We start from the raw sequence: 13,117 nt of genomic DNA, 5'->3' as shown, positions 1-13,117 counted from the left end.
TTTTCAGGGTGTCTAGGCACAATCCGTTCTTCTTCTTCTAAATCACTCTCTACCTGTTCCTGTTCAGGTCTTATTTCATCCACCTGAACTTGTTCTTCTTCCTCTATCTGATCTTGTTCGGGTCTTATTTTAAATTGATCTTCTCCTTCTGCCCAAACTTGTTCTTCTTCTTCTAACTGGTCCTGTTCAGGTCTTACTACAATTTGTTCTTCTGCTGCCTGAACATGTTCTTCTTTTTCTCTCTGTCCCTGCTCAGGTCTTTGAATAGTTCTGTTTGCCAGAGTATGTGCTTCTCTCCCTGTCTGGATCTGCTCAGGGTTTCGAGTAGCTCTGTTCACTTCTTCCTGAGCATGTTCTTCTACACCCATCTGATCCTCACTACTTTCCTGTCTCTCTAATCTGGTTCTCCTTCTTGTTTGAATAACAACTTCAGGTATGTCAATCACTGGTATCCATTCCCCCTGACTTGTGCTCGGTTGTTCCTCGTCTATCACTTCGAAATCTATTCCTCTAGATTCTCTGACTTCACAATCTTCAGCAGTCTCAACTGGTTCAATCAGTTATTGTTCTTCTTCTGAGGGACTTGGAACTCTTTTGGTATGACTCGCATGAATCCAATTGGGTAAACCAGCACACTTCACGCTGTAGTAGTGACCAGTATGACTTGACGTGGTTTATCCCACCTGGGTGCTAAGCATGACTTTCTAGCATGCTTCTTCAGTACCACCCAGTCTCCAGGATTCAAATCATGCGCTTGCGTTGGTTGCCTGGCAACTGCGTCTTCTCCAACCTGGTGAGAGACAGAATGCACTAGGTCAGCCAATCCTTTGCAATAGTCCAATACCAGAGAATCAGTTATATTCATCAATTTATATCCAGGAATAAATTCTTCTCATTGCCCTTCCCATGAGAATTTCATGTGGACTCAATCCTGTTTTTCTGTCAGGAATACTTCGGAGTCTCATCAACACAAGAGGCAATGCATCTGGCCATTTCAGTGATGTGGATGCACACACTTTCCCTAACCTTGACTTGATTGTGCCATTTAATTGCTCTACCACTCCAGAAGCCTCTGGGCGGTATGCACAGTGCAGTTTTTGTTCAATATTGAATGCTTCACAGATTAGACTAATTATTTCATTATTAAAATGAGGTCCTCTATCTGATTCCAAAGTGACAGGAAAACCAAAACGAGGTATCAACTCCCTCAACAGTAGTTTAGCAACTGTAAGGCTATCATTTCTTCTTGTGGGGTATTCTTCCACACTTCATTCCGTTGCTTGGAGGCAACTCTATGAAGTCAAGCTGCAATCTTGTGAATGGTCCTTCTGCCTTTCCAATTTTTCCCCAACTGACCACTGTTTTCCTGCCTGGATTTTGCTGCTGACAAATTAAGCATCTTTGGCAAAGACTCTCTGCGACTACCCTAAACTTTGGATTGTACCAATTCTGTCTGAATAGTCTGATCATGGCATCCCTACCAACATGTGTGTCCCCATGATATATTCTTGCCATCTGAGAGAGTGTACACCCATACATCAACTTCTGTCCTTCTTTCACAACCTGATTTTATCCAGATTTCCTTTTCGCTTATTTCAACTTCATCCTGCAATTGTCTAACCTCATCCCATGTCTCTAGAGCTGAGAAAAACAGAAGTTGGTAGCTGATTTCACTTGTTTCAATTTTTCTGTTTAGTGCCATGTTATTTCTGGCACAATATTGAGCAATGTGGCTGGCATATCTGTAACCTGCCGCCACATAGTCCTTTCCTGACTGGTGGGCAGCACACTTGACCACTGCTATTTCTTTTGGCATTTGTATTGCTTCCAACAATTCTTTCACATTTTTACCATTTCTGATGGGAGATCATGAAGAAGTCAGAAATCCCCGTGCACAACCACGAAACCATATTGACTATCAGTAAATATGGTTATTCTCCAATTTTTACCAATCTTGCATGCTTTTGTTAAGGCCACCAATTTGGCTACCTGTGCAGACTTGACTCACGGTAAACAGGATGCTTCAATAACCCCTGATACCTTACATACAGAGTACGCTGCACTGAGTCCTCCTCCCTCTATTCTCAGGCATGAGCCATCTATAAATAGTTCATGATCTGGCTCTTTCAGGGGCTCTTCCTTTATATCGGGGCGGGGCTTTGTACACATTTCAGTCACATCCAAACAATCATGATCCACTTCATCTTTCACTTCTTCACAACATGGATTTGGTAATAATGTGGCGGTATTCATCGTTATACATCTAATCACTGTCACATTCTCTGCTCCCAGAATCACTCTTTCATACTTAGTCATCCAACTAGGGGCAAGGTGCTGTGTCCGAGTTCTTGTTAAAAGAATCTCGACTGAATGTGGGACGTAAACCTTGACTGGATGTCCCATCACAATTGACTCACTTTGCTCCAGACTCATACAAGTAGCAGCTACTGCTTTTAAGCAGCCAGGTAAAGCTGAAGCCACAGGATCCAAGGTAGCAGGAAAATATGCCACTGGATGTCGGCTTAATCCATGCCTTTGAGTCAAAACTGAAAGTGCACAACTTTCTCTCTCAAAACAGAAGAGTACAAATTCTTTCCTATAATCAGGCATGCCTAAGTCAGGGGCCTCACACAGACAATTTCGCAAATGCTTCCATGCACTCTTCATCATTCCAGACAATTGGGTCCTTTGCTCTTTTTTGAGTTAACTCAATCAATGGTTTTGCCAGCAGGGAACACCCAACAATCCACTTCCTACAGTACCCAACTACTCCAAGAAACATTCTTATCTCCCTTTGTGTCTGCGGTAACTGCATTTGCTTGATTATCTTTATTCTCTCTGGGGTCACTTTCCTAACTCCTCTTTCTATTTTGTGGCCTAAATATCTAACTTCTTGTTGACAAAACTGCAATTTTTCTGGAGACACCTTGTGTCCTCCGTCGGCCAAATGATTCAGTAATGCAATTGAGTCAATGACACAATCTTCTCGTGATTTTGATGCCACTAGTATGTCATCAATGTACTGTACCAGGACTAAATTTCTGGGCATGACTAATTTCTCCAGATATTTTTTTAGAATTTGATTGAAAATCGAGGGGCTCTCTGTATACCCTTGAGGAACTCGGCACCATGCCAAGATACGGTCTTCGAACTTAAATGCAAATAAATACTGTCTGTCTGGGTGCAAAGGGATAGAGAAAAAGGCTTGGCACAAATCAATTACTGTAAACCAGCCTGCATTCCATGGTATCTGATAAAGAATTACTGCTGGATTGGGCACTACAGGGCAACAAGGCACTACAATTTTGTTAATCTTTCTCAGATCCTGCACTATTCTGTATTTTCTGCTAGGCTTTTTAAGTCCCATTATTGGCGAATTACAAGGACTGCTCCTGTTTTCCTTTAAAATGCCTTGTTTAACCATTCGGTCAATTTCTGAAGCAACTCCTGCTTTCACTTCTGGACTCATTTTGTATTGACGTGTGTTTCACTGTCACTTTTACTGGATCTATGTTTGACATCAGCCCAATGTCTTTTCCTGTAAAATCACACACTTCTGGGTTCACTGTGGTTCTTAGTTCTTCTGGTAATTCTTTTTCAGTCATTAATACATCTCATCTACTTCAGTACCTTGTTTAGCAAGCATTAATTTATATACAATATCTTCATCAGGGGTTTGGAAAGCAACACCATCCGATGTGCAGTAGATTGTGCAATTCATTTTGCACAGCAGATCCCTTCCTAATAGATTTACTGGACTGGAATCACAAACTACGAATCGGTGCATGTCTTTAAAATTTCCAGTATACACTTCCATTGGCTTTGTGATTGGGGTTCTAATCTGTTGATTCAAAACTCCTACAACTTGGATGGAATCTCCCGAGAGGGGTAGGTTTGGGATTTCCGCTGTTCTCACAGTAGAACGGGTAGCACCCGTAGCCAATAGAAGTGATATCACTACCTTCCACTTTCCCATCAATAAATGGACCTGACTGATCTACCGGCAAGGATGCGCCAAGCTCGCACTCCTCTTCCTCCCCCCTCATGCACCGTCATTGCAAATAATTAATCTCATCCTCATTATTCTGTAAAAGATATTGTGAAACTACAGAATTTTTCTTACCACTTCCTCCTTGAAATCCGGCGTCCGCACTGTATTTTTGTTGGTGCACAAACGTTGGAATAGGAGCTGGTGGCTGTGCCACATTGAGATATACTTTTGTTTCCATCAGCACACCATATAAGGAATATCTAGGGATCTGCATATACTATTAATGAACATTTGAGCATTCGAAGATGGCGCACAAATCACTTGTAGTGACAGTGAGTACGTGACGGCGATCATGTGACGGCAAGAACGTCATGACGTCAGAGTAGGCTGACCTCAGTCTGTTGAAATAGAAGGAAAACGCTCGTTAGCAACACGCCGGGTTGAGTTACCGCGTGAAGGTTTCAGGATAGCGGTAAGAGTGTGTGTGACGAAAAGATGGCTTTATGAGTGATGCAGCCTTGGAAAACGAATACGAGGATGTGTATGAGTTTTTAACGAATAAGTGACACTGTCCAGGCATTTGGGCTGGGACGCTTGTAATTGCTCGGGCATGGCTAAATACGAAGTAGATGATGCCTTGCGATATTGTTTTAAATGATGCGATTGGGTGCATGTCTTGAGCTACTATTTAGCCAGATTTTGGTGCGCACTTGGGAGTTGAACTGAGGTTAAGCCCCTTTTATGGAATCCGTACAAAGGATTTTGGGATATTTCCAGGGGCACAATTTAGAAGTATATAATGAGATATGTCTATTTCCACAGATGAACCTATAAGCAACGAATGTGCTGTTTGAAAGGGATCAAAAGTATGAACGATATACACCCTTATGACTAAGTGGGAGCTGGTACGTGGGCCCATGGCTCTCACTAGGTAAATATTACGATCTCTGTAAGACAGGACTTGGTGCTCTATCATAGTCCAGTCTCTGCTTTTATTAATACCTGCACTGAAGTAAGGTGCCATTGGGGGTGTTTCTCTTTTTTTAAAAAATAATTCTTTACTTGTTTCTGTTTGTTTCTAAGTCATTCTTGATCCAATGTTAGTTGTCCAGGGAGGTGATTGCTGACCTCGGTTGCCCTGACAAATTTGCTGCTAATATATAAAGACAGTGAAACATGTTGGCCATCCTTGAAATGGTTTACAACATGCCGAGTTTTTAATGCTGGGCAAACTCACATTTCCGATTAAAAAGTCACAAGTATGTGTGTGAGTTTAGCTCAATTTTATTAGAGACTTCTCTTTTCTCGTTTTTCACGGGGTCTTTATTTTATGTTTTGTCTCTACACCTTTCTTTCACTGGAAACACACTTTTTTCTTTATGAGAAAGTTATCGATGATGACAAGAACGTGGGCAAGCTGGTGAGAACCTGCCAGTAGCTCCTCTTGTGGTACGCACATGAGATACTTTCTCATTTCTCCACACATTTTTTCTTTGTGGTACACATACACTTAATTAGAGTGGGTATGTTGTATGTAGAGTGACTTGATTGACTATTTTCTTTTCCGTTCTTGTTTTAAAATATTAATCAAGTGGGCACAGTGGATTAGGTCAGACGGTATAAATGAGCATCTGAGTTTGGGTGGAGATAAAAATATCCCCCTACACCAATCCTGTATATAAAAATGTATGAGGGTGCCTGGCAGTGCCAGATCTTTGGTGTTTGAATATATGATGATTGAAGGGTGATCAGGCACGTATTTTCCCTCTTCAGCTCCTTGTTGAAAGCATAGGAGCTGGTAGCACCTGATACTGTGGATTAACTACCTGCTGCGGCTGATTCATAATCTCTTCATTCTGCGTCTGTGGATTTAAATTTTGGTTTGGCCCATTATTATTCTGTATACTCTTACACTCGTTCTTCCAATGTCCAAGCTTTCCGCACGCATGACAAGGAAACTTCTTCTTCACTTCCTCTCTATTCATTCGTCCTCTTAATTTACCGCCATTCGCCACTTGATCATTCTGATTCTGCTCTTTCATCTGACTATCAGTCTGGGTGTTCATCTTAATTTCCTGCTGTTCTGCCAATTTTACTTGTACCCACATCATTTTCTCTTTTAGCTTTCTATGCCTTGCCTCAATGTCGTCTCTGCAATATTTTGCATATTTCAAAATCTCATCTATAGTCTTGCTCTGCCAGCACAACATGTGCTGCTGAATCATCTGACTAATCTTTGGTTTCAAACCATGCACAAACCGATACACAGAATGTCCCATATCCTCATCACCAATGTTCTCAAAACCACTATACTGCTTAAATACCTGTAACAACTGCTCACAATAGGCATGTTCAGACTCATTTGGCTCTTGAGTTGTTCTGTCTATCTTTACCCAATCTGTTTATTTAGGAATGATTTTCCCTTTCAGTAAAGTAATTACTTGGTGATATTTCTTCATCACCTCATCTGAGGGTGCTCCTGTTTACGAGTCTCTTGGATACTCCTCACTTGGCCAATCAACTGTGATCTTATACTCGGTCCATAAATCAGCAGGTCCCACTATGTCAAACAAACCATCTAGATCCTTTAGCAAAACCTTTGAAACGTTTACAAATCTTTTAACCTGTTTATACCATTCAACTGGTTTCTCTCTCAACTTAGGGAAATCGTTCGTAAATGACAAAATATCCTGTCGGCTCCATGGAACATGAACATATACACCACCAGGAACCTCACTCATGGGACACAATCTTTCTGCCTTTTCTGATTCTTTTAACAAGAATGCAGATGACGCTTCTTTTGCTTGTGCTTCCTCCTTCTTTCTTGTCCACCTAGTTCTCCACTTGTCAATGTCTCCCCACTTCTGCAAAAAATGTTCATTAACTCTTTTATCTGTAGTTTTCTTCCAGACACATTCATATTCTTCAATACCTCATCAGTAAACTCTACTCTGTATGGTTTCTGTAACAAACTTGATCTCCCTACATCCACTCCAATTTCTGAAGCAAGCTCTGTCAATTTCTCATGAAACAATTTAGCATTTCTGGTTATGCTCCTACATAAAAACAACAACTCCTCCTCATTGTAAAGATTCAACCTATCTATTCCCACATTTCCAGCAATCATTTCTTCCAACTCCACTTTCAATTTGTAAATATCTAAAATCTTTGGTGGTGAGTTTTGTTTTTCTATTCCCTGTGCCCATCTTTCCAAATCTTCTGGAGTTACTGTTGTTGAGATTCTAATTTCTAACGGTACCACTGACCTACTTTGTTTCGAATTTCCGGGTGTAATTCTGTTAGGGGTCTCAGTTAAGGGTTCCCTTATTAGAAGGTCCATTAATGAAATGACAGAATCACACTCACTGGCCTGATCTTCAGATATTACTATCTCTTTTCTGGGATTACTCAAAGGAGTTGTTACAGCTTGGGGTTTCGGGCAACTCATTGTATCCCCATATAATGGAATAACAGGACCTATAGTCACTGGTACTGTCAATGCTTCAGTGTTTAAATTCAATTGACTTATTTTCTGTATTAGTTCCTCTCTATTTCTATTTAATGCTTCTCTTTATTTATCTTGGAGAACCCTATTAACTGATCTATCATGTAAAATTTGAGGTATCAAGGGTGTTCCCATTACCAGTGCGCTTGGGGTGACTCTACTGGGTCCTTTTTGGTATGGTGGAGGATTTTTAATTAACATGTCCTCCAACAATTCATCATCTGATTCACCATATCCTGTCACATTTATTTGTTTTGTTTTCTCCTTACACTTGCTTCCCGACTGTTCCTCTGCAATTAATACTGGGTATAAACCTTCTGATACCAGAGCTCTTCTTCATTGCTTCATCTACCCTTCACGTGACTCACGCAAATATCGAGGAAAAAATCCTTTATATCTCCCTCCTCTGTATTTCTCGCGTTCAAATGATTCAGTCTTCTTATCTTCTAAAGCCCCATACTGGGTTAACCTAGGTCTTGGTTCCAAATCATTCATTCTCATCCTCAAATTCTAAAGAATTCTCCCATTAAACATACCATTTTCAGGGAAAGCTAGTACTCCATCACCTTTCGTATATTCTATCCAATTTTCCAACCATACACAAGTATGATATCCTCTTTCCATCATCATGAAAGAATCAGGTGTTTTCGGTGGTGGAATAGGAATTCCCTCTCTAGTCAATACAGGCTTATCTTTCTTAAAGAAATTTTAAATTTTCTTTATTAATTACATTTTTCTCTTTTCTCCATACACTCTAGATGAACGATATATAAAATTGTATTCTGCAAACCTTTGAAATCTTCTATCTGCGTGACACAAACTAGCAGTCAAATCAGGATCCAGCATACAAATTCCCTTTCGACCAATCCTAGTGCGACTTCTATCTATTCAACCAATCAAATTCAGGCTCACGCTCGTGGTCTGACCAATGCTAGCGCGGCCTTTTATGACATCAGTATTACTCCTCACTACTGACCCCTCCTTTACAATCTGCTTCTGTCTCACGCTCGCTGTTTCAACCAATCACAGCGCGGCTCTCTGTGACGTTAGTGCAACTCCGGCGACTGACCCTCCCTTCACAAGGCAATACGAAAACGTATTTCTTAATACTTTTAACTAAATTCTCCATTAATAGCAATATAAAAACTTTCGCTACTCTGTCTGTTCCACTAAACAAAGGATAGATTTCAACTTATTCTGGAGTCTCAGAATTGCTCCTCTTCTACTGAGAGTAAAAACCTCTGCTTACCCTTCATTCAAGCTCGGAAGAACCTGTTACTCCTTCAGTATTACCCTTACTAGGAAATAAGACCAAAGTTTCACCAGCGTACTCTCTGCTATCACTCACACTCAACTTTTATACAAAATAGTCCCTAATTTAACACTGCCAGCCCTGCGTAGCTTCTCAGTGCTTTTCCAACAGACGAGTAACCTCCCTGCAGTGTGGCTTCTGTCACCACCCGCTATTCATTCCCCAGGAATTTTCAGACATCATAAAACAAGACAGTAACTCTTTTGTTAAACATAAATCAATAATCGATATTTATCACCAAACTAGTCAATAATAACCATAACTCTGCTACCAGAAAACTGATCCAGCGGCATACCAACAACAGATACTCTACTACCATATACTCACCTGGGCCCATAAACAACACACACACAATTGTGTAAACCTCTGGAGTCAAAGTTATATGTGTGATCACAATATCAGGATTAGTTATTCATTATTCTTAACTAACCTCTCACTGATCAAAAAGTTCTTCCCTCTGGTCGATGGACCATTAGTTGAACTAATTGATGGTGATAATGAACCTAACTCCAACTTTTCTATACTTTGAAGTAAATAAACACAGACTCAGGAAAGTTTTAAGTCTTTATCTAAATTAAACCATGTGAACCACTTCAAAAACACAGTGTAGACACCGTCACTCGTAGGAGACAAAATTCAATTAATTAATCATCAACCACATACTTCGAACTCTTACAGAGCTTAACAGAAAGAGTGGCCACCGAGCTCACATGCAATTATAGCAATAGCTCCTTGAGTCATAACTCTTCCTATATCTGAAGAGTTGAAGAGAGAGCTTCTAGGCACTGTATGAGCATGTGTGGACTCCGTGGACTGGCTGGAGGCTTCCATGCTGGCATGGTCAGCAGCAATAACAGTGCATGCCAGGAGAGCTTTGGTAGGGTTTTTAGTCTTGTTCCAAGCCAAGTGGCCCCTCACAGCGCTCCGCTCCACCCTGTGGCAACATCAACAGAACTCAGTATCGTTGCAGGTTTGCGCATAAGGAGGCTTTCCAAACTTGGAGGCGAGCTTCAGCTTATATTTTCAAACCCTAGCATTAGAAAATCATTACAGTGCCAGTCGGTGTCACTGCATCCTGCACAGTTTTAGAATACATCCACCCAGGTTGGAACAGAGGTCATCTCCTCAGAAGGGTATCTGAATTAAGCATGGCTTGCACTCTTCTCAGAATAAATAAACTGTCTACATGCACTTGGCCATGTACAACATTCAGGACCCTGCAATGGTGAGAAACCCTATGTGTTCCCTCCAGACAGATCCAGGAGACAAAGGAGCAAGAGTGGAAGAAGAAAAAAGTGATGGTGCTGTGTTTGTTGCCCTCTGTGGTAAGTATCCAGCCTCCATATATAAATGCTGTTCTTACAGATAGTATGGTGCTTTAAACCAGCTAGTGTAACCCTAACAAAAGGTTCAAAACTAGTGATTGCAAACTATCTCTTGTGCACACACATTCCAATGTTCATAATAATTATTGCAAATCCTGTGCGCACTATATGGGCCTACATTTTGAAACACATGACTATAAAAAGCAAAAAAGGTGAGTGCACCTGCCACAGGGTTTGAGAAGAACACTAGCTCCTCTCCTGGGTGAAGCTATTGCACCCTAGCACCTGTAATTGTCGCCACCAACCTAGGGTTGTCAGAAGCATCTCTGAGGTTCAAAGTGTAAGTTGTGCTAAGAGGGGTCAGCCCAATCACTATCCCCTGTGTCTTCCTGAATTTTCATAAACATTTTAGAGTCATCAAAAGTCTTTAAGACAATTGTGTATTTTATGCTTAATATGTATTTCAACTGAATGAAGAATTTTGATGATGATAATGAAAATCTTTTAGAGTCATTTCCCAGCCATAACAGCCTCTGAGCTGGACAGCCTTGGAGGCCATTATCAGGCTTTTGTAACAAAACCATCATGGCTTCACCCACATATTATGGAAAGATCACCTTTGTTTTCAGTCTCTACAAGAACATTTAAGAGAGTACCTGGAATTGTTTTCGGAATTCATAATACCGATCTACTGAGAATCTACCTTCAAGGACATTCTTAAGAACAATGCACAAGGTTTGTCGCTAGTTAAGTGCTCTAGAGGTTGTACATGGTCAGCAGGCTGCAGACAGTGATCACCACAGTACATTCTGGTAAAAGGACAAGGGGTGCACTTTCCAGAAGCCCTTCTATGGAGGGAAACTGCACCCCAGTCTTGTTCATGGAACTTTCTACGTTTTAAGTAAGCTTCGATTTGCAGTGGTCTGCTGGACTTGATAGGGACCCTCCTTCCTGCTTGCTGAAACCCTTCTACAAGACAGACCTGTGGTTCTCCCAGAATGTGGAAATGTGTGCTGCCCATTTCTTTTTGGCAAAGAACAACACTGCAAGCCATTCTGAAGCTCTGTAAGCCTGACCGACTGTTACTGCTCTTCTTCCTGTGTGTAAGGCTGCGTTCCAACCTAAGGAGTTTACATGCAAACAAAAAGATGCAGAACTGCACATGTGCCACAACTCTGTGCAGCCTTTCTCTTCCTTCTATGTCTATGCCCTGTTTGTATCTTTCCAAGCTTGTAGTACTGTTGTTTTTATTCCCCAGGCATTTAGGGTGGAACATTATTCCATACACCCAGTGGTGGCTGGTAATTTAGCAGGGAGAGGGTGATGGGGCCAAACATGCACAAATACACATTTACACCCATGCATTCACACATGCTCCCACGCACACACCCATTCACAACTCTCACTCAAATACACATAAATACATACAAGCACGCACCAAATATTAAAAAACAAATCTCACCTTCACTGCAGCTCTCTGGGAGGGAAGCTTCGGAGGCTCCATGAGGGTTGGGACTGCTGCCTTCCCTCATTGGCTGACCTACGGTAGGCCAATGAGGGAAGGCAACTAGTTGAGGCTGCTACTGGACAGTGGTGGTGGGATGGGGGAGGGAAAAAAAATAAAAAGGACTTACCTGAAAAGGATGGATGGCCGCCTCTCCTACATCCTCTTCATCTTCCGGTCCCAGTCCTGGCCAGCAGCAGCAGCTGGAAGCATCCAGGCATCAGGCTCTCCTGAGCCAATCACAATGCTGCAATGCAGCGTTGTGATTAGTCTGAGCACCGTGGTTCGGCGCTCAGATGGGTACAGGGAGGTTTTGCATGTTCCTCACCAGGCTGTTTAATGCAGGATTGCTTGGCATGCGCTTAGGGAGTGAAAACCACTCCTCCCCCAATGCTGCCCAGCCCTGCCCCGCGAGTCACTGACTTCCATGGGAAAAATACAACAATACTTATAGTACGTTACTATCATAGTATTTTTCCTTTGGAGCAGTGGAGCGACGCTCCTCCCCCTTAGTGGAGGAGCCTCAACTGAGGGCAGCAGTCTTTCACTCGTCACAGAGTGGGATGGGGTCAATGGGAGCTCCTGACCTTACCCCACTCTGTGACGAGGTGTCACTGATTGACACTGGGCCCTGGGTACTTCAGGGCTTAAAACTGAAGTGCCCAGGTTCGAGACATTCAGTGACGCTCACTTCGTCACAATGGGAAGGGCCTCAAGGCACTTTAGCCATGCTGAGGAGGTCATGCCCACAGGTCTGTGAAATCTTCCGTCTGGCAAAGTTCAGCTCAGGCCGGCAGGAACCTGCACATTTAGCACATGTCTAGCTACTGGCTGCTTGACCTGAAAATAAAGAGTGTCTATCAGAGAGACCTTTGTTCAGCCTGACATAAGAAAAGTTGGGGGGCAAGACCCATCAGCCCATACGGACGGGCTGCAGCTGCATACACCCCTTTATTTTTAGAGTGTGTAGGGACTGAAAACTTTATTCTTGGACACTGGGGGCCCGATTCACAGAACTAACTTAAGACAAAATCCTAAACTTACTACCGTTTACTCATTTTGGTATTCACAGGAGGCACTTGCTCATTTTGGTATTCACAGAAGGCACTTACTCATTGATGAGTAGGTGCCTTCTGTGAATCCCAAATTGAGTAAGTGCCTTCTGTGAATACCAAAATGGTAGTAAGTTTAGGATTTTGTCTTAAATTAGTTCTGTGAATCGGGCCCTGGGACACTAGTGACCATACTTACATAAAGACGCACTCTTATGATTAAAGGCCTGGTTTGTTATTTGGAAACAACATTCTTTATTTCTTTTGTTTAAAAAAGTATTACAAAGATAACCCTTTGACTGCAATGAGACAATTCAGAAAGTACATTTTTGCACGAAGTGTTATAGGTTGGCTGCACACATCAACATATCTATCTCTTTATAGCTTCCTGAATACATGTACATTAGTGTCCTTCACTAAAATATATG

Source organism: Triturus cristatus, chromosome 6 (genome assembly GCF_964204655.1).
Source record: "Triturus cristatus chromosome 6, aTriCri1.1, whole genome shotgun sequence".
Taxonomy (NCBI): Eukaryota; Metazoa; Chordata; class Amphibia; order Caudata; family Salamandridae; genus Triturus; species Triturus cristatus.
This window is presented reverse-complemented; position numbering follows the sequence as displayed.